Consider the following 24,008-nt stretch of genomic DNA (forward strand, 5'->3'; position numbering starts at 1 on the left):
TGCCTATAAGAGAAAATACAACTTTCTACAAAGGCATGTCTATGAATGATGTGGGAGGAGAAAATAAAATAAAATTGAAATATAGGCCTATAATTTAGAGATATATAACATTAAATATGTCACCTGCAGCCCTAATAACCATTTCAAATATACTCATTTCAGCTTCAATGGCATGAAAATCAACTTAGTAAATATAAACCTCCCTGAAACTGTAAGTCAAGAAAATGTAAGCAATTTTTTTTAACTAGTCAGTATGTACCAACAAAAACATGAAATGCTTATCATCATCTTTCCTACCCTGTGCCCTACCTCAACTGAAAGATATTTCAACTCATTCGGGGATTTTAGGAACTCTTCTAGAAAATTACAGCTACCCTAGCTGTGTGACCTTGGGCAATTCTTTTAACTTCAATTGCCTAGCTCTTATGCCTTTGAACCAATACTTAGAATCCTTAGAATCCTTACTAAGACAGAAGGTAAAGGTTTAGAAAGGGGAAAGAAAGAAAGAAAGAAAGAAAGAAAGAAAGAAAGAAAGAAAGAAAGAAAGAAAGAAAGAAAGAAAGAAAGAAAGAAAGAAAGAAAGAAAGAAAGAAAGAAAGAAAGAAAGAAAGAAAGAAAGAAAGAAAGAAAGAAAGAAAGAAAGAAAGAAAGAAAGAAAGAAGAAAGGAAGGAAGGAAGGAAGGAAGGAAGGAAGGAAGGAAGGAAGGAAGGAAGGAAGGAAGGAAGGAACAAGGAAGGAAGGAAGGAAGAAAGAAAGAAAGAAAGAAAGAAAGAAAGAAAGAAAGAAAGAAAGAAAGAAAGAAAGAAAGAAAGAAAGAAAGAAAGAAAGAAAGAAAGAAAGAAAGAAAGAAAGAAAGAAAGAAAGAAAGAAAGAAAGAAAGACAGACAGACATTTGGAAATGGCCTTCTGAGAGACTTTTGTTAATCTCTTTTGATAAGGATAAGTTTTACCTAAGACATTCATGACAAATGAATGAAGCTCTTGACACTACCTTCCAAAGTCTGGCAGTCTGAACTGTATCACCTGGAAGTTTTTCTTTGTGTTTAGCCTAAATGCCTCCTATTTCAGCTGAAGCCTTTTGTGCTTTCTTCTTTCCTCAATTATGTTGTCAAAGAGCTGTCTGCCATCATCAATATTGAGAAATCACTTCTTTTCACTAGAACAGAGGTATGAAATGGCCAGTTACTTTTCTCTTCTTTAGAAGAAAAGGGCTAATTCTTTTTACTTTCCCATTACAGATTCTTCTTTCAACTTTAATAGGTTTTGTCTAAACCCTCTTTGGTTTGGTTTTCATACAGAATAGATGAGATTAGGTTGGAAAGGTAGATTAGAGTTCCACTCCTTTGACTACCAAGATCAGATGTATGGAGTACAATTTACTGATGGTATTTGAGTGACATGATCAGAGCAAAGTATTCAGAGGATTACTTGGCTAAGTACTAGGGAAGATGAGTTGGAGGGTGAATAGATTAGAAACAAAAAGACAAGGAAGGAGCCTATTATAATAAGGTAGATAAAACAAGATAGGACATGTTGTTAAAAAAAATGTCCTGTCTTCAATGAAAAACCATTGAGGCAGAACTCCAAACCAATGACCATTTATTAAAGGGTACTGGCCCTCTTTAATGAATGGAACCTCAGATCTTCCTCACTATCTAAGGAAATAGATACACATGCATAAAATACATATTCTCTTTGGATATCCCAAAATGGGGGAGCAAATCACCTAAACCCCTGCAATGGGCAGAAGTTGGGCAATCGTCAAGCAGAAACCCCCAAAGTTGGGCAATCAAGGGAAATGACAGAATTGAGTAGCTCCTAAAAAAAATCTGGGTAGTTTCCACAAGTGACAAGAGGGACAAGATAAGGGTCATATCTGCTCACAGGATGGGTAGAATGTATACCCATAGTTAACTAAGAAATCAGAAGATGGGCAATAAAATACTTATCTCCCCAAGTGGGGTGAGGGGAAACTGTCAGAGAGTGACAGTCTGGATGATCCCCTTCCTCAGGTTGACATTTATTCTTCAGGCCACAAGGGTAGAAGTCCTATAGCTAAGACATTTTTATAGTTAAACAAGTGCATTCATGACTCTTTGCTTCTTCTAATCTAAAAAAGTCTGAAAGAATCCCTCTAACTTGATGTGAGTATAATGAGGATCAATATTTATATGGTCAAACTTTAATAACAGCATATGAATGGGTATATGATTATGTGATCACATGAAACTGAAAAATACCAATTGAAAATAAACTAGTCATAGATGATAAACTATGGATAGATCATGGATCAATCATTGAATCAATCAATTATTTTTTCACAGACATCTATAACATAACTATAACTATTTGCTGCCAACATCGTGGCTTCTGTAGGAGATCTTGGAGGATCAGCAAAGACATTAAGACAATCTAGCAAAGTAACATGATACAAAAAAAAGCCACACAAATCAACAACATTTTATATAGCAATAACAAAATCCCAGAACAAATAATAGAAAAGGTAGTCCCATTTAAAGGAAATATAAAATGCATATAATATCTGAGAGATAATCTATTAAGGAACACTCAAGACAAATAAAAACATTCTTTAAAGTGTTTTTTAAAGAAATAAAATACTTTTACAGAAAAAAAAACTAATGACAAATAATTGAAAAACGATTTGGTGTTGTATTTGGGTTGTGCCAATATAATAAAAGTGATGACACTACCTACCTGTGTGGAAGAAAAGATAATTAAATTCTATTTTGCAAATGCTAAGTCAGAGCTGGTGCTTGGATATCCACAAGGAGAGTCTAGTAGATAGCTGAAAATTCAAATGTGGGGTTTATAATTCTATGGCAGAAATCTCTGATATCCTATCTTCTTCAGTATTATTATGATGCTCTGGGATAGAAAGAGAAGCTTCATTAAAAAAAGTTAGGTCTGGAGATATAGACTTGGATTCATCAGCATAAAACTGATAATTGAAAGTATGGAAGATGACAGAAAAACAGAAAAGAGCTGGTTGGGTTTAGAATTGTGGGAATACCTTTTCTGAAGGAATTAGGAAGAAGAAAATAATAGAGTCAGAAGAAATGAGATTATCAATGAGGAGGGGTAATAAACCTTGCCAAATAGTTCAGAGTTCAAGGTACCTAAAAAGGGTGAAAAAGACCAAAGAATTTAGTAATGAGATCATTGATGATTTTCTATAAGTTAACAGGAGAATAAGTCAGGTTGCAAGGGGCTAAAGAATGAGGAAATAGTAAATTAAAGGAAACAACAGATAATTTTGTCAAGAACTCTGAAGTTAAACAGAAAAGAAAGATGGGATGGTGGTATGGCCCTTGTGTCAAAAGTCTTCACATGCCTCAAGAACATTTAGGAAGAATCTAAAAATTTAGCTCTTTTGCCCTCAGAGAGAAAAGCTTAGAACTTTATTATACAACACTCTTAGTGTGCTGTCTCTAATGCCTTTAAAAGTCTAATTAATAAGCTTAAGAAAGAAAAAGATTTTTCATATTTAAAGACAAGCAAAGACTGTGGAAAACATTGATACAAATGGGCAACCTTTCTCAGAAGCCTGTATAACCAATAAGGTCCAACATATGTTCTAGACATCCACTCAATTGAGTGGTATTTTTTGGAGTTCCTCAACTCACTGTCCTTTTACAATTCAGTATAATTCCCAAGAGGCAGTATCTGTCATCACTCTTTGTGAAGTTCTCTGCAGCTCTCAGCAGGTAGCTGGGCTAGTGCTTTTCTCAGAGGAAACCCCTTTTATCTGTAGCAATTCCATTTGGGGCTTGGGAAATATGTCAGAGTTCTGCTCTCCCAACAAGAGAAAGCAGGGAAATTACAATATGCTAAAAGACGCCATTATTAACAAATCAATAGCAATATTTAATTTAGATGCACTTAATAACATAGCATCTAAATACAAAGGAAAAATTAACAGAATTTAAAGGAAGAATAATAAAACTATTATAATAAAGAAACTTAATTTACTACTTTCAGGTCTAGACAAATCCAACCAAATGATAAGCAATAGAGAAGTAAAGTACTTAGATATAATTTTAGACAAATTAGAGGTGATACATATATAACAATTACTGAGTGGTAATAGAAAGAAATACTCTAAACTGTGTATGGTTCCTTAAGAGAAACTGAACATGTATTGTAGTATAAAGCACAAATGAAAACATGTAGAAAAACATAAATACTAAATATATCATTTACTAATCACAATGTAATAATAAATATATTCAATAAAGTGTCCTTAAGGAAATATTTTAAAAGCAATTAAGGACTAAATAAAAACTCTTTTTTAAAATGTAGATCAAGAAAAATTATAAAAAGAATTGAAAATTTATCCAAGAAAATGACATTGAGGAGACTAACTAGTAAAAACTGACAAGATGAAGTTAAAGCAGTTCTGAAGAGAAAATTATATCTCTAAATGTCTTTCATCAATAAAAGAAAGAGAAAATCGGTGAAATTAACATGCAATTAACAGTTAAGTAAAAATTGAAATTCTAAAAATTAAAAAAAGAGATTAATAAAATGAAGGCCAAAAACTAAAAGTGGATAAAAACTAGTTGTTTGTTAATGAATAAAATAGCTAGCTACTCTGCATTTTAAAAAGAGAGAAAACCAAATTGTTAATATCCAAAACTAAAGAACTCTCAACAATTTATGCCAACATCACTATCATATGGGGTTTGCTAAAGAGACACTTACCTCAGTGATGTAGACTTTCATTATACAATCATTTACTTTTTCTTTCTCTGTTATTGTACAAAGCACAAAATATAAAGGCAATGGCCATACAGTGAATAGTGATTTATTCTATTCCCTGAAAGCAAAATAGTTGTCTTATCCTTGAGAAGTATAATGTAGGGGTTCCTAATAGGTTCAGGATATAATGTAAAGTTTTTCATTCTTTTTAACAGTATGCCTGGCATATTAGACAAAACTATTCCCATATTTTCAATCTTTTCTTTTTCAAAATTCAATTAATTAATTAATTTAAAATATTTTTCCATGGTTACATGATTCATATTCTTTCCCTCCCCTCCCGTAGCCAACAAGCAATTCAACTGGATTTTACATGTATCATTGATAAGACCTATTTCCATATTATTGATATTTGCAATACAGTGATCATTTAGTCTAGATCCCCAGTCATATCCCCATCAAACCATGTGATCAGGCAATTGTTTTTCTTCTGTGTTTCTATTCCCACAGTTCTTTCTCTCATAAGTCCCTCAGAATTGTCCTAGATCCTTGCATTGCTGCTAGTAGAGAAGTCCACTCTGTTCGATTGTACCACAGTGTATTAGTCTCTGTGTACAACATTCTCCTGGTTCTGCTCCTTTTGCTCTGCATAAATTCCTGGAGGTCTTTCCAGTTCAAATGCTAATAATGCATTAAATGTAAAATTAAAATACTGAAATTCAAATTAAATTTAAAATGTGATTATACTTAAAAGTGTATCCTGTGTAGTTTTTCTGTTGGGGGGGAATCCAGTTGTTAAGCATTTACCAGAATACCCCATATGATATTGTACCACAAAACCCACTTTAGGCTTTGCCCAGCCATATTAGCATATGAGCCATCAGGAATGAATATAGAAAATATAGTCAGAATCCTAGAATTTGAGATTTGGAATGCAACATTACACAAAAGGAATCCCCATTATGACATACCCAGTGGTCATCTGAATCTCTCACTCATTAAATTCTTAAAATGAAATTTATAGGAATGCCCTATCAGGTTAGCAAAATAACTCTTGGGACATTATGCCATGAAATTGTCTCATACAAGAGAAGACAGAATTAAAAGAGATTTTATTCATGTTATTCTAAGAGGCAAAAAAGTGACTTTCCTAAAGCATAGATCTTCACATATGGCAGGGCAGCTAAGTGGCACAGTGGATACAATGCCAAGCAGGGCTGAAGTCAGAAAAACTCATCTTCATTATTTCAAATCTGACCTCGGACCCTTACTAGCTATATGACCCTGGGCAAGTCACTCAACCCTGTTGGCTTCATTTCCTCTTCTGCCAAATGAGCTGGAGAAGGGAATGGCAAACAACTCCAGTATCTTTGCCAAGAAAACCCCAAATGGAGTCATGAAGAGTCAAACAGGACTGAAACAACTGAACAAAGCTCCTGTAACTTCTCTACTCAATCAACCTCTGAGTCTCCCTACTTGACATTTAGAGCCCTCCACAAACTAGCCCCTTTCTACTCTTACAGTTTATTCCCAATTTGATCCCCTCCCAACTTGAAGATCCAGCTACACTGGCCTGTTTGCCATTCCTTGAACACTAATTCCATATCCTTTCCATGCCTTTACCGTGGTCATCCAGCAGAATCAGATGCTTACTTTCCTCATCTCCCTCCTTTAAGGCTCAGCTCAACTCCAACAACTTTCTGTAGGAACTTCTCTAGCTGCCAATGTCTTCCCATTGAGATTAACTTTATTTTGCTCTGCATGTAAATCATCTATACCTAGACATTTTCCTGGCGTCTGAAGGATTAGAATGTATGCTCCTTGAGAACATGCTTTTGCCTTCCTCTCTATCTTCAGCACTTAAACAGTCCTTGGTCCACAGAAAGCACTTGGGAAATTCTAATTAACACCCAGACAAAAAACTCCATTGGGGCTTGTTGTGATCTTCAGTGGTCTTAAGGGGAGGGAGAACAGACTTGGGAACGCAATATAATGTAAATATTATATATGCCTACACAAGAATGGGGGATATGAAGAAAGAAATCTTGTTACAAAGAGATCTTGTAACATCTGAAGTCAGTATAGTGGCCCCATCAGAACAGTAACAAGGAAGAGTAGCAGTTTTGATACTACAAACAAATGTGAGCTACAAGATCGTTTTGATTGACAACTGAAGATCATACATGAGGGAAGGCTAGGTGGCTCAGTGGATTGAGAGCCAGGTCCAGAATAAGGAGGACCTAAGCTAAAATATGGCCTCAGATACTTTCTGGCTGTGTGACCCAGGGCATGTCACTTAACCTCAATTGCCTAGCCCTTACCATTCTTCTGTCTTAGAATTGATACTAAAACAGAAGGTGAGGGCTTAAAAATAAGCACTTTTAAAACTATAGAGGTCACTTAACCGAGTTATTAATATTTTAATAGTTTACAACTACTTAAGCTATCAAAACTTAAAACTGTACCAAGATTTTTGTGACACCTCATATTTCTAGATACAATATTTGCAATAACAAGAAATGTAAACAATGTATTTATCCAGAAATTAGGAAATAGTTAAATAAATTGCATGTGCACCAAGGTGGCACAGTGGATGGAGTGCCAGGCCTAGAGTCAGGTCAGTTTAAATCTGGCCTCAGACTTTTAATAGTTATGTGTCCCTGAGCAAGTCACTTAATCCTATTTGCCTCAGTTTCTTCATCTGCCAAATGAGCTGCAGAAGGAAAGGCAAACCATTCCAGTATCTTTTCCAAAAAAAAAACCTTAAATGGGGTCACAAAGAATCAAACATTACTGAAAAGAACTGATATACATATATGAATAAACTATAGCATATAAGGGAATATTATTAGAACATGAGAAATGGCAAATGTGAAAAGTATAAAGAAATATGGGAAGACATATAAAGTGATGCTGAATAAAGATTGCAAAAACAAAAACAAAAACCAAAAAAAAAAAAAAGAAAATGCATACAATGAAGTTAAAGACAACAATAACAGCCAAAAAAATGTTTTTTCTTATCCAAAACTTCACTAATATTGCCTAGAGGCAATTGCTCTTCATCATATAGTCTTAGAGAGTTGCATGGATTATTACTGAAAGTTTACATGATTTTCACAGTGTATTTCAAACAGGAAATGAACCAGAGTGTGTATAGGATCACATATTTAGAACTGGAAAGGACCTTAGAGATCATCAAAGTCTAAGGAAACAGGCTTAAAAAGGTGATGGGATTTGTTCAAGATTACACATAGCAAGTGGAAGGGTCAGGATTTGAGTATCTTTTGGATTAGATTTAATAAAATAATACTAGAAATTTATCACATGTATAGCTATTTACAGTTTCTTGGTTTTTGTTTTGCTATATTTAATTCTTTTATTTTCTTCTTTCTGTATTAATAGATAATAATAAAGCATGGATATTAATATATTTCATATATATCTACATATGTAATATGTTTATAGGCATATACATATGTATATATATATGGTTGAGGAGAATGTGTAAGTATATATGTATACACTGTAAACCTTAAAATTTCTTAGATTTGTAAATGTTGGAAATTTCACCATTGGGAAATTTCATACTTGAAAAATTTCCTACTGATAGTCTATTGGAATGTAAACCCCCCTTGGCATGGGAGGGTCTTTCTCCTCCCTACTTAAGATTACTTTAGGACAGAAACCAACAGGAAGTTCTTTGAGTCATGATTGATTTTAGAATTGATACAATAGAGATACTTGGAATGACAGAACCAGGTCTTGGAACTTCCAATCTCCACTCTACTCAGGGTAACAGGATTTAGGAAGGGCTTCAGCAAAGGATCAAGATTTAATTATTTGAGAATATGACCTTCAACAGACATGTGCAAAGCCACAGACCTCTGGGCGGTCCTGGGTTAAGCTAGAGCCACCATTGGCACAGGGAAGATATGGACAGTGATTGGTAAATGTGAGAACTGAGGGGAGGGAACTTGGATGGTTTCCTTAAAGATAGCGGGGTCTGAGGACTAGGGTGGTTGGAGAGGTTTGGCTCTGAGAGGTTGTACTCTGAGAAGCTTGCTCTGAAGGAAGCTGGAGGTGGAGGCCCCTGAGACTGTTTCTCCATTTTGGTCACGTGAGTGATAGGGACTGATCTCTCACAGGAAGTGACAGCTCCTTTTAAAGACACTTCTTTTGTGTCATTTCCTGTGTCTTTCCCTAATTTTACAGCTATCAATCACAATTGAAGATTTGCTTTAGGACTGCCCTGGGGCAGTTAGTTTAATTCTGATTCATCACCCACTATTGCACACATGAGTCACAGACCTCCCATTTAATGATTAAGTGGGATGTTTACACTTTGGGTGATTAGATCTAAAAATGGGCAGATCTTGTAAAAAATGGAGACTTGAATCCAGGAATTCAATCCCCAGGAGTCCTTGCTCACTTCCCAGAATACCTTGTAACTTCGCCTGGACCTAGAGGGAGAAGGGGTATTTAACCTGATTGGAAAGGGTTTTGGCTCTCTTCTCTTCCTGTCTCCTCTGGCAAACAGATGTGTCTCATGATGTGAGTACAATTTGGGTGGGCCTCATAGGCCTCATACCTAGCACATGCTTCTCTTGTATTTTCTTTATATTTTGACCTTTAATAAACCTCATAAAAATAATACTCCTTGCAGAGAGAAACTAATTTCTACCTGCCTCAGTATCCCCTAAATTTTAATCTTAACAATCTCCATACTCAACTTTTAAGTAGGATGTTTATACTTTTGGTGATTAAAATCTAAAAATAGGCAGGGGTTACAATTTAATCTTCACAAAAGTAAAGTTTAAAAAAAAAGAAGGAAAAGAAAAGATGGACTTTTGCTTCCATGGTAAGTTTGGGCTTATTAAAAACAAACAAACAACAACTTCAGAAGTTAATGCAGTCTCCTTTTCTTATTTTTCTCAATTTTGGATACAGCTCATTGTTCATCTGTGATGTCTGTCCAAAATAACTATACTGATAGGCAAATCCTATAAGGTATACATTCAAATGCATGTCAAAATCTAGGCTATAATCATTCTTCATACTCTCAGTCCTTCCTCTGAGGATGGACAGGCCAAATTCTTTTGAATGATTACAAACTTCTTCCATGAAGTTCTGCAGTACTTTGGGTCTTGATTCAATCAATACAATGTAATCCCCATAGCAAAGTATCTCGACCTCACTACCAACAGAAAAATCCTTCCTTTACCTTAGCTCTGTGCTATATCTTTTCCATCACAATAGTAAATCCTTTGGGGGAGCATTTAGTGCCTTGGCTGATGTTTGTTATCATAGGGTCATTGGACAAGGTCAGTTCTATTGTTCCAAGGTGCCACTCAAGGGAACCAATGATCCTAGAAGATTGCCCAAGCTGACCATACTCCCTCTGGTTTGAAAGGGAGTTTTCCCCCCCTGTTGCTTTGCAATATGTGTTTCACAATTGGCAGGAATCCAGAATAGATCTTTCTGCCCTACAATAATGACCCAGCAATACCACTATTAGATTTATTTCCTAAGGTGACCAGGAAAAAGGAAAATAGCCTATATATTCTAAAATATTTATATAACATCTCTCATTTTGGTAGCAAAGAACTGGAAATTGAGGGGATGTTTATCACTCGAACAAACTGTGGCATATGATTATAATGGAATACTATAGTGCCGTAAGAAATGGTGAGGTTAAGTTAAAAAACAACAACAACATGGAAACACAGGAAATTATGAAGGGGGAAATGGGCAGAATCAAGAAAACATATATAGAACTTACTGTTCAAATTACTGTTCAAAGAATGATGTGTGTCCACCTGGTGGGAAAGAACTAATAAATAGAAATAAACAAAACTTAGTTGTATATATGCATTTATCTTTTTGTTGAATGATGCCTTCTCTAATGGGGGAAAGGGAAGTAAGTAGGGAAGGAGTTACCTTGGAATTTTAATGGAATAAATAAATAAATTTAAATTTAAAAAATAATGTCTCCTGTCCTTTTAATGGTAGTAAGTTGCAGTTAATAATAGTGGCTACCTTCCATCTGAGATAGATGCTTTTTAGAGAGAACTGATCATTTGTTCTGGGATCCTTTTGGATGAATAAGAAGTTATATAAATACCAGGAATTATTCTTTTTGAAACAGTAATAAAAATTAGGGATGGGCTAACTCAAGCATGTGGTTGGTTTGTCAAAAAGCTTCAAACTATTTTTTAAACATCTTGTTTAGCAAAAATTAAAATATCTTTTTTTACAAGTATCTTCCCCTTAATTTTTAGGTTAATGTGTTTTGTTTTCTAACATTTAATCCTTGTTTCTGGTTGATTTATACTTTGCTCAATTTTTCCCCTGTTTTAGAGCTTTTTTGACATCTCAGAAATTGATTTCTTTTTTTACAGGCTCTTAAAATGACTATTTTTTCTCTCCCAGTAACAAGAAGTTGTCCTATAGTAGCTCTAACAAGCTAGAGTTTAGTTTAAAACTCCAAACCTCAGAGATTTCTGTGTAGTGTGGCAAAATGAACCCTTCCAGTCTTAACTGAAATAATAATTTGATGAAATGATGGTTAAATGAAAGTCTGGCAGCATACTCAGAGAGGGACACATGACTGGCAAGGTAGCAAACCCAGAGTCTATTTGTGGTCCCCTTTTGGACTAGTCTGAGATTCCTAAGTCAGCCAAGTACTGAATGCTACTCTACTAAGCCAGGCACAAAAACATTTTTCACTTCCCTGTCCCACATGGCTGTCTTCGTGAGTATTAAGTTGATGGTAATGTAGTACTTTGAGTTCTTTAGAGAGAGAGAGAGAGGACCACCAAAAAAGCTACTGCCATGCTGTATCATTACTGCATTAATGCACTTTCCATAGGAAAGCTTACCAAAGGTAATAATGTATAGATTTCATTTATACTGTAGGAAAAACAAACCAAGTATCTTTGCTATCTCAAGCTACATTTTAAACAATATGCCTTTGTTGTTGCTGAGTTGTATCAACTCTTCACAGCCTCGTTTGAGGTTTTCTTGGCAGAGTCGTTTGCCATTTCTTCTCCTGCTCATCTTATGCATGAGGAAACTGAGGCCAAGAGGGTCACACAGCTAGTAAGCATCTGAAGTCAGATTTGAAGTCAGGAAGATGAGTTTTCTTGACTCCAAGCCTGGCACCCTATCCACTTCACCACCTTGCTGCCCGAAACATCTTGACTAAACAGGGACATTCATAACTACCCTGAGGGAGCAACTCTTTGCCGTATTCTTCCTCTAAAGCTCAGATTCTTAACAGACTATCTGTCAACTTTTTTGGTTACATTTCTGAGTACTTATTACCTTCTTCAGCTTGAACAAGACACCTAATTGCCCCATTTTATCATTTATCAATTTTATCATCTATGTAATGAAGGGATTGACCTAAATGGCCTCCAAAGTTCCTTCTAGATCTGTGGTCCTAGGTTGTGTTGTATCCCTCCCCACACTATGCTGTCTTTCTCTGGTATAAAAAACAAAAGAGGTAATAACTGAGATGTATATTCTCCTAATTAGGACGGCAGGACCCCAGGGCAGGGTGCGAATATTGTGTCAATAGGTTTTGCTTATTTCTTTAAGTTTGTTCCCAGGAAGGATTCGTGGCAGGCATGGGGGGTTGAAAATCTCCCACATTTTTGAATTCTTGAGAAGTATTATTCAAATCAGTACTAATATTGGTAAGAAGAGTGTCAGTTCACTACCAAATACACTCTTCCCTATATACTCCTTCTCTACAAGAGCTGACTCTGTCTATTAGAACTTTAAGTTTCTTGTGGATAGAAATTGTCTCACTTTGAAATTTGTATTCCTGGTGTCTAGCACCATAGTAAATGCTTCTAAATTAATTAATAAACTCATTCATTCATTATATTGGGAAATGAAATGACTGTGATGTTTTAAAAAGGCATCCTTAAAACTTTAAAAATAAGTAAATAATATCCACATTGAGAGAAAGAACTGTAGGCATAGAAATGGAGAAGGAAAACATTTGATTTTTCCCTTGTTTATGTTGGTTTTTAAACATTTATTACAAAAATGAATAATAATAAAATAGGTATTGCATGATAATACATGTGGAATTACTTGTCAGCTCTGAGAGGAGGAGGGAAAGAAGGGAGGAAAAGGAATGTAACCAAGGAAAAATACTTAAATAAAATAAATAAACTTAAAAAATAATAAAATTAGGGTAAAACTTCAGAAGAAAACTCCTCAACTCATTTTACAATTTTATGTTTTTATGATATGTAAAGTCTATTCAAAGAATAACACTATATAGAACAACAATAACTGCTATATTAGTTTCCTCAGAGAACTAAGAAAATTGTTTTGGCCTCCATTACCACCTTGCTTTTCCATCTGGGATGACTTCCTGAGTTTAATAACCAGGAAGGAAACGTGTTAAATTTCACTAGGGAATATCACCTTGGAGATAAATTTTCCTGATATAATAGCCATTCTCTTGGAGAGCAAGTTTGGAAATAGAAAGGTTTATGGAAATAAATATGAAATGTTTCCTTTTCAGTAATGCAGTTCAAATTGGCATATGAAATGTAAATATTCTAGATCAGCATATGTGCACACTCATCTATAATATATACCAAACACATATGTGATATGTATTTATACATATATATGAATTATATATATGAGAGCTATTTTTCCCAGGACCTACAAAAAGTCTGTTTCATGCATTAGAAATCTATTCCAGTTTTTAAAAAGTTAATCTTAAAAGTCAGCTTCCATGGAATAGAGGGTTCTATATATGGACAGACAGGATATTTCTTAAATATTTCCTTTTGTTCATTATTTAATAGTTATTTGCATTTGTTTTGCAGACAAAAGTAAGGGCTTGTTGTTATTGTTGTTTTTTAAGTTTGTATTCTACAAGAATCTTAAAAAAAGGACCCTTGACATGAATACAGAACTGACCTTTGGTTTAGGAAGAACTGGCTTCAAATTTTGCTTGTAATACATACTGGATTGTGGCCCTCGGCAAGCCTGTTGAAGGCTGCATTCTCAGACAAGTACCCTTTTAGTTCTAGACTGAGACAAAATGAGGCACCCATGAGTCACTGAACATTTGAACATTAGAGGAGGTTTACTTTACCCTTGCACAGAAAGGATCTACAAGATTAGTGTTACTTAGCTTCTCTGGACAGGTGGCCCCTCTAGAAAATGCAGATGTTAGTCAGTAGGTAGTCATCAAGTTAGAATAACTCTCATGGTCTCAGGCACCCAAGTCTGAGAGGTCCTAATTCCATGTCTTGAGCTTTTTGTTGGCCAATTATATCGGAGAAACTGAAGCCAATGATTTTTTAGGCAGTGGCAGAAGTAGTGGGGTATTTAAGGGGAAAGTAGAAGATTCACTAAGGCCCCCATTAGGGAAGCTGGGACCCAAGAGAGGAGAAGGTGGGGGACCTGGTATAGGGGAGAAAGTTGAGTCAGGACAAGGTAGTTCCAGCAGGAAACTGAGAGAGACCCACAGAGATAGAGACAGAGACAGAGATAGAGAAAGAAAGAAAAGCAAAAGGACAGAGATGAGAGAGAGCTAAGAGAACTGTTTCTCTAATTAATATGAAGATGTCACTAAAAGCCCAGCTTTAATAAAAAGAAAGAGAGACAAATTGGGAGAAAAAAATCTATTTGTGGAATAACCAATGCCTTTTTTTCTATTTCCTTTTCCAATTTTTCACATCTCTTCTCCAGCTTTTTCTTTTCAAAGAATGAAACAAAACTCATAAGAACTAACGTGTCAGGTTGTGTTTTACCCATAGGAATATCAGTAAACACAACCTTTTGACTCTCCTATATTAAATAACTACATCCCATTCATTTCCATGATATTTTGTTAGATTACATGTTACCTACAGAGCAGACTCCTGTTATTATTAGGAATCAGGCAAGGCACCATAAATAATGCTCAAAACATGTTGTCATTCAGCAAAGTCTTTTTTATTGATGTTTGTATTACTTTCAATTTAAATTTTTTTATGTTTCCCCCTAAAAAGTTAAAATGCTTCTACATGACTAGTACTAAACCCATAAAACCACTGATTTACAGAGTCATAAAAAGGGGATTTATGATACATTTCCTGTTCCAGCTCAGGTCTTGTTATAACTCCCATAGGTAAAAAAAAAAATACAGGATACTCAACTTGCTTAAATAATCACTCATGTTTGAATCAGGTCAGGTTAGGAGTGAATGGGGAAAGATTTTTACAAAACCATTCAGCCTTGAAAAATTGTCATGCTTTTTTCATTGACTGTTTGCTTTTAACCACCTTTTGCCCCCCAGTTTGAGCATCTCAAGTTGATTTTACTAAAGGTAATATTCAAGCATGTAGTCTTTTCATTTATTTTTGAGATTCTCTTAATTTTTTTAGTTTTATCTTTATTTTATTTTAATAACAAACTTGCACATAAGTTTTCCAAATTTGTATAATTCAAGTTGTCTTCCTCTCCTCTTTCTCTCTTCCCTTCTAAAGTTGACCAACAATTAATTCAGTCTGGATTGTACATGTCACTCAAAACACATTTCTATATTATTCATTTTTGTAAGTGAATCATCTTATAAAACCAAAACCCCAAATAATATGCCCAAATAAACCAGTGATAAATCATGTCTTCATCTGCATTCCTACTCCAACAGTTCTTTTTCTAAATGTGGATCGCATTCTTTGTCATAAGTCCCTCAGTATTGTCCAGGATCATGGTATCAGTGTTAGTAGCAAAGTCTATCACATTTGGTCACCCCACAATATTTCAGTTACCATGTATAATGTTCTCCTGGTTCTGCTTGTTTCACTCTGCATCAGTTCATCTAGGTCTTTCCACTTCTTTCTGAAATCATTCTGTTCATCATTCCTTATAGCACAATAGTATTACATCACCATCATGTACCACAATTTGTTCAGTCATTCCCCCATTGATGGACATCACTTCAATTTCCAATTCTTTGCTACCACAAAAAGAACAGCTATAAATATTTTTGTACAAACAGTGCTCCCCACCCCCACCCCACACCCATTTTTTTAAATCTCTTTGGGACACAGACCTACTAATGGTATTACTGAATGAAAGGGTGTGCATTATTTATTGCTTTTCAGCATAATTCCAAATTGCCCTCCAGAACAGCTAGATCATTTCACAACTCCACCAGCAATACATTAGTGATCAATTTTGCCACATCTCCTCCAACATTTATTATTTTTCTTTACTGTCATATCAATCGGATAGGTTCCTCAGAGTTGTTTAATTTACACTTCTCTAATCAGGAGGGATTTAGAACATTTTTCCATATGATTATTGAAAGCTTTGGTTTCTTCATCTGAAAACTGCCTATTCATATCCTTTGACCAATAACTTGGGCTCTTATAAATTTGACTTAGTTCTTTATATATTTGAGAAATGAAACCTTTATCAGAGGAATTTGTTATAACATTTTTTTCCAGTTCGTTGCTTCCCTTCTAATCTTGATTACATTGGTTTTGTTTGTACAAAACCTTTTATAATCAAAATTATTCATTTTACATTTTGTAATGTTCTCTATCTCATGTTTGGTCACAAATTTTTCCCTTCTCCATAGACCTGACATAAACTATTCTATGTTCCTCTAATTTACTTATTATATCACTCTTTATGTTTAAATCATATAATCATTTGAACCTTATCTTGGTATAGGATGTGAGATATTGATCTAAATCTAACTCTAAATTTTGCCATACTATTTTCCAATTGTCCAAACAGTATCAATAATGAGTTCTTATCCCAAGCTGAGCTCTTTGGGTTTATCAAACACTAGTTTACTGAGGTCATTTACTCCTAGTCTATTCCATTGATCTACCTTTCTATTTCTTAACCAGATTATTTTGATGATTACTGATTTATAGTACAGTTTAAGATCTGGTACTGCTAGGCCACAATCCTTCACATTTTTTTCCTTAGTTACCTTGATATTCTTGACCTTTTGTTCTTCCAGATGAATTTTGTTATTATTTTTTCTAGTTCTATGAAATAGTTTGCTAGTTTGATAAATATGGAAGAAGCTGAACTGATATTATTTAGTTTCTGTTTCAGACTGAAGGACCCTTGGGGAGGGGGGGCTTCTGAAATTAGGCTGAGAGATCTTGATGGCTTTGTGAAGAAGAAAGAAGATTTTAAACAGTTGTCTTCCATCTCTCTCTAACTGTCCATCTGTCACAGTTTTGTGACTGGACTGATCTCCCCAACCCTCAAATCCCCATTATACATTAGGGAAATCCTCATCCCTCTTTCCTCAGTTTCCTTGTCCTGTTATCCCAATAAACCCCTTACCTGAGAAAAGAAAGGAAAAAACTTTTCCTCATAAATATCATAGTCCACTCAGGGGGGGAAGGGGGAGGCCACATGCTTCAGAAGAAACTGGGAGGGAGAGGGTTGGAGAAGGGAGGGAGTGAAGGGAGGAGGAGGTTAGAAAAAAGATTTATCCATTAGCCATCAATAGAGATCAGTAGGCAAACCCCTTTAGCATTCCCCTGTACCAGCATCTCATTATCATCTCTCAGTATTTCTCAATTCTATCTCCATTACAACCAAGCATCCTCAGGTTTCCCTTAGCAATTCTCCAGTCATACCCAGCCAGAGTATAGTCATTGCAGCAACAAGAAATAGTTTCCTCAGTTTACACTTCTATTTCAGTAAATTAATTTGGGTAGGATTGTCATTTTTATTATATTAGCTTGACCTACCTGAAGTTCTCTTTAGAAGAGAAAAATTAACTACCCAAATAATTTTTAAAAGATTCTTTTTATATATCACCATAAATTTACCTATTATCTCACTCACTTATTTTCTTCCTCCCCAAAATCCATTCTTTAGAACAAATAATATTCTTGAAATTAAAAAAAGAAAAATAAGAGGAAGAGGGAAAAAAATCAATGTAACTGATCAATACATTGAAAATATATGCCAACCCAGTGGAGTGGGACATTCAGGAGGCCAGTGTCCCTGGATCAAATAATATGTGACAGAGAGTAAGATATAAGAAGACTGGGAAAGTAAGAGGGGGATGGGTTATATAGGTTTTTGAAAGCCAAACAGCATTTTGTCTTTGCTCCTGCAGACAATAGGGAACCACTGGAGTTTATTGAATAGGGAAGTGACATAACTGGACCTGAAACTTCAGTGGCTAAATGAATGATGGATTGGAGAGGGGGAGACTTGAGGCAGGCAGACCTACCACCAGACCATTGCAATAATCAAGACATGAAGTGATGAGGACTTGCCCTAGAGTTATGGCAGTGTCGGAGAAAAAGGGAGTGTGTTTGAGAGATGTTGCAAAGGTAAAATCAGCAGGTCTTGGCAACAGCTTAGATATGGGGGATAAGAGAGAGTGAGGAATCTGGGGTGATTCCAAGGTCACATGTCTAGAGGGGCAGGATTACCAATAGGGCAGTTAGAAGGAGGTAGAGGATTTAGGGGATAATAAGTACTGTTTTAGAAATGTTGAATTTAAGGTGTCTTCTGGACATTCAGTTCTAAATGTCTGTTGCAATTGGAGATGCAAGACTGAAGGTCAGCAAAGAGATTGGAAAAGGAAAGGTAGACTGGAAAAGGACAATTATCAGCACAGATATGGTCACTGAATTCATAGGAACTGATGAGATCACTCACTGAAGAAGTACAGGCATACATCATTTTATTGTGCTTTGCTTTTTAGCATTTCACAGATACTATATTTCCCCTGTCCCCACCCCTTTTCCCTCTGTAAACACAGTACTTTGCCTTTTTCGTTATTTTAGCTTAATCTACTTTAGAGCAACTCCTCTTTTCCTCTTATACTCAACTGCTCCCTTTACCTTTGTTACTCAGTTCTGTAAAGGGTGAAATTATGGTTGAGACTGAAAAAAAATCTAAATTTAAGTGGTTATCAAGGGAAATCCCAAATAATACAATACCCAAGTCAGCTGCCAAATTTTATGGTGTTTTAATTGATAGTGGAGAAGATTAAGAAGAAGGAAGAAGAAGAAGGATTAGGTTTTTTTCTCTCCCTCTTCCCCTGCCTGATTAGGGAGATCAGGAGATAAGGGAGTAAGGGTTTGGAGTATGAAGGAGGAAGGAATCAGCCTGACCTCCAAAGGGGCTCAGCTAAGATGCCCGAACTTGAAATCAGCTCCAGGGCAAAACTCACCACCCACCACTCCAAGATGTTGGAATGCTTAGCATGCTGCTAGCCAGAGTTGTCTCTCCAGGGAAAGAGGAGGGGCCAGGACGTGCTGTGCCTTATATGGACATTTTTACATCATTTTTCTGTGTCTCATCTATACCAATGAGGACTTAGATTGACTTAGGACAGCCCAGAGGTCTGTCCTTTTTCTTGCACATGTCTGTTGAAGGCCATCTCCTCAGATAATTAAATCTTGAGTTTGATGCAGACCTTCAAAATCTTGTTAAACTGAGTAGGGTGAAGAATGTAGTTTCCAAGACCTGATTCTGTCATTCCAAGTATCTCCATTGTTACTGATCAGGAAATGCTAAATCACATCTTCTAAAGAATGGTATGATTAGGATGGAATAGTTTTGAAATTCACATTTCTCAAGTTTTAGAATTTTATTCAACCTATTAGTTCCTTTTCCTTTCTTCTTTTTATCTTGTTGTTATAATTTTTCCTCCCTTTTTTCCTCCCAAGTAAATCAAGTAAAATCTTCTCTTCCCTTTCAACTTGTTTTATTTATTATTTTTCAAATTTTCATTATTTGTGTCTTTCTCATTATTTTCATTATCTTACTTTTCTGTCTCTTTAGGCTTTTGTTGTTCTGTTATTTTTTACTCTGTTACCCCATTTGGAGTTTTCTTGGCAAAGATACTAGAGTGGTTTGTCACTTCTTTCTCCAGTTCATTTTGCAGATGAGGAAACTGAGACAAACACACCAAGTGACTTGTCTAGAGTACATAACTGGATCTCAAATCTTCCTGATTTCAGGCCCAGCACTGTCTACTAGGCAACCTAGCTTCCTAGTATATGACTGAAAAATCTGTTACCTTAAAAAAGAACTATATATCCCAAGAGCCCAGTGACTTCCTGTCATTATGTACTTCCTGTAGACAGAGGATAAAGGACATGGGCTTTGGAGGCTCCTCCTCTCTGATGTAGAATCAGTAGTGATGGTGGTGAGTGGGGATGGCTAAAAATGGCTAACCAGCCATGGGCATGTGTTCTTTATTTTGTATTTTCTTTATTCCTTGATTTCTAATGATCATTAATAAATCTCTTAAAAATATAATATTATTGTTGAGATTTAATTTTTTAACTTTTAAACTAGGATTTGGGGATGTATAGGGTATTCAGTGAATTGTCCACCTACCACCCAACTCATACCTGTGACTCCAAGAAGCTTTAGCACATGCATTGGCCACACCGCAGGAAACTATCTTGTCAGATGAGCTAAAACAGGTTAAGGTTAACCAAAGGACATAAACCCATCAATGAATAGGAGAGGTGTCTACCACAGGTAAGTAAAGACTTCCTCTGGCAGAAGGGGCAAATGAGAACAATTTGCTCCAATGACCATTAAGACAATGGAAGCAGGCTCTATGAAGCACTTAGAGCTTGGTTAGACATGGAGGAAGCCAAGGTCATCCATTGCATCCCAAGCCATTGCCAGTCATCCTGACTTGTGTCTTGCCACTGAACTTCAATGCCCCTGAAATAGTGTGGGGCTAATGATTTTGAGCAATTTTGCCTCACTTAAATCTAATTTACAAGCAAGTCAAAACATATCACCAGTGATGTTGTTTTGATCCTCTTCCAGTATAAAAGACAGCATTCTAGGCTTTTTATCTTTTTAATTCATGTCATATACTTGTTTAACCCCTCTTTATTTTCTATAGTCTTCATGGAATTAAAGCTTCTAAGGTACCTATTTTAGGTTCTCTCCTCTGAAAAGATTCTATGTCATTGCCTTATAGATCTTGACTGTGGCCCCATTTTCCTATTATCTCATTCTTGGAAATATCATTTTCATGTTTTCTTAAAAGTAAATTTTATTTCTTTATTTTTATTTTAAAATTTTTTACATGGTTACATAATTATTTTGTCTCCCTCCCCTTTTCCCTCCCTTCTCCCAGAGTTGACAAGCAATTTCACTGAGTTATACATATATTATCTCTCAAAACCTATTTCTATACTATTCATTTTTGTAATAATCTTTTAAGACCTAAATTGCAAATCATATACCCATATAAATAAGTGATAAATCATATATTTGCTTCTGGATTTCTATTCCCACAGTTCTTTCTCTGTACACGGATAGCATTCTTTTTCATAAGTCCCTCAGAATTGTCCTGGATCATTGCATTGTTGCTAGTAGCAATGTCTATTACATTTGATTGTCCCACCGTGTTCTCCTGGTTCTGCTTATTTCACTCTGCATCCGTTCATGAAAATCCAGTTTTCATAGAAATCCATTGATTCATCACTCCTTATAGCACAATAGTATTCCATCGCCATCATATACCACAATTTGTTCAGCTATTCCCCAATCAAGAGACATCCCCTCATGGGAACATCAATTCTTACAAGAGATTGAGGGCATCTAGGTATTGAAATGAATAGAGTGCCCGTTCTGGCGTCATTATCTTCCTGACTTCTGTAAAAATAAAATGGTGACTACAAAAACTAATATAGCAATGGATTGATTATTGATTATAAACTGATTTTGATACTCTGCTTGCTGTGTTAACAAAGTATCTTCAGTTTATATCAGTGAAGTGAAGATCATAAATGAACTTCTCTTCAGGGCCAGGCGCAAGAATGGTAAAGAGACTTTGGTTATAAAAAATAAACTCTTTATTGAAAATATGACCCAAAAAAAGGATTTCTAACTCTAAGGGATTCTAACTTCACCAAAATAAATCTCCCATGTTCCGCAAGGAACTGCTTCTCCTGTGTACACAGGCTACACTAATCCTTCCTAATCTGACTAACACAAATTTTCCCTATTCTACAATAAACTAGCACTATTATCCTTATAATTCTTAACTTTGTCTTGAAGTTATAAAAATAAGAAAGGCTAGCTGGTTGAGTTTCAACCAGCCTTAGCAGAGCCTTAGCAGACTCAGAGTCCAAACCAGAGACTAGATCTTTCTTTGGTCTTCTCAGATATAAACCAATTTATAAAGATAGCAATAAATAATCACTAGTGTTTCCTAAGTTGGAAAAGGAAAACACTAAGCTCCTTCAGGTATTTTCCTCCTTTCCTTATTCCTCAGACAATAAGAGAGAAAGAGAGAGAGAGAGAGAGAGAGAGAGAGAGAGAGAGAGAGAGAGAGAGAGAGAGAGAGAGAGAGAGAAAATAAGTTACCTCTTCCAAGCCCTCAGAGAGAGAGAGTCCCTGTCAGTGACTCTGCCAACTGTCAGAGACCAACTGCCACACCCAGAGAGAGTAACTGTCACAGGAAATTCATTAAACTGTCAATTGACAGTCAATTAAACTGAAATTGACACTGTCTCATATCTGCTTCAAACTCCAATTCTTTCTAAAGCCAGCTTCTCTACTTCTTATTTCTAAACTAATATATCAAGCCCTAATTTCTAATATCATCCTTATACTTCAGATTGGTTTCATACCCTTACTAGCTCTGTGACCTTATGCAAGTCACTTAATTTTATTTGCTTCATTTTCCTCATCTATTAAATGAGCTAGAGAAGGAAATGGCAAACCACTCCAGTATTTTTGCTAAGAAAACTCTAAATAGGGTTATGAAGAGACAAACATGACTAAAAATGACTGAATGACAACATAAAAGATAGAGAAAAAAGTATTGTTCATGGTGGGAATTGTCCTGACTGTGCAGTTCATTATTCATTATTAACCTTTGCCCTCCAATGGTCGTTTCTACCCATTTGTTATGAACTCACCTTCCTAGGTCCATGCTTTCACATTCTCCTGAATGTAAATTGTCCCTAGGAGCTCTGATTCTCCTTTTCCTGAGGCATAAAGAAAAGAAAAAAAAAAGGTTTCTCTGAGCACCAAATCTCCATAGATTACACTCATGAGACTTATTCTCAACATTTTATCATTTTTATTTCTAATATTGTTCTGTAACATTGCATTTATGTTTAAGCTTTTCCTTCATTCCTTTGTCCTAATAACCTAGGAATGTACTTTACTTTCCTTGCTCCAAAACAGCTTCTAAAATATGGATAATTAAGATTGAGAATGTAAGTTACTTCCTGCCTAAGAAAAAAAAAACTAGGTTTAGCCAAAAATATCATGGTTTGGGGGAGGGCTATATGTCTTATCTTTGATTCCCACATTAGGATGAATGTTGGAAAGTCAATCTTAACCAGCCCTAACTTGATTCCTTCATATAGCTCAACAAAGATATTGTAATTCTGTGATCAGGTAGGTGACTTTCCTCCATCATTATGAGGGGATCAGGGAAGGAGTAGAAAATATTAGCCTAGTCAATAAATATATTTTTCTTACCTGGAACCCAGTCTCTCAGAATTACTTGTCATACCCATTATACAGTTTCAATCTCTTTTTACAGAGTATCTCTTTCCCACTGAGAGTATTCAACAGTGATTAGCACCACATACCACACACACACACACACACACACACACACACACACACACACACACACACACTCTCTCTCTCTCAAGTAAGACTGTTCCATTTCTTTGTCTTATTTGAATCTCTTGCATTGTTTCCTCACTCATTTTCTGATAAGCTTTCTTTTTCCTGAGACTCTAGAGTAGTTATTTTCTCCTCCTTCTTAATCTTTGACATAATTAAAGTACATCACATATTTCCCTCTTTTTCCTCCCCTCTCCCTTTCTCTGTATTTCTCGGTAATCCTCGCATTCTGTAATTTAGTCTCACAAAAATACTTACTCACTTGTATGTGGGTGTTGTGGGGTTTAATACATATTTCAGGCCTGTTTTTCCAACATCACTTCTTTTGAATTGTTGTTTTTATCTTTATCAACATGTACTTTTGGAAATAATTATCTTAATCGGCTTGTTTTTTATTGTTGTTGTTGTTGTTGACATCATCATTGGTTATTGCATTGGTTTGCCTTTCTTATATTTCTGTTGTGTTTAAAAAGCAAATAATTTCTTTCAAAGAATCCTTTATACTTCCTTTTATTAAACATCTATCTTTTTCATTAATGGTTAGAGTCAGGTTTTCTGGGTATATCTCTTTGGTTTGCAGCATCTTTGCTTTTCAAAACACATTATTCTATTTCTTCTTGTAGTTACTGGTAGAAGTGTAATGGTC

This window comes from Monodelphis domestica, chromosome 4 (genome assembly GCF_027887165.1).
Source record: "Monodelphis domestica isolate mMonDom1 chromosome 4, mMonDom1.pri, whole genome shotgun sequence".
Taxonomy (NCBI): domain Eukaryota; kingdom Metazoa; phylum Chordata; class Mammalia; order Didelphimorphia; family Didelphidae; genus Monodelphis; species Monodelphis domestica.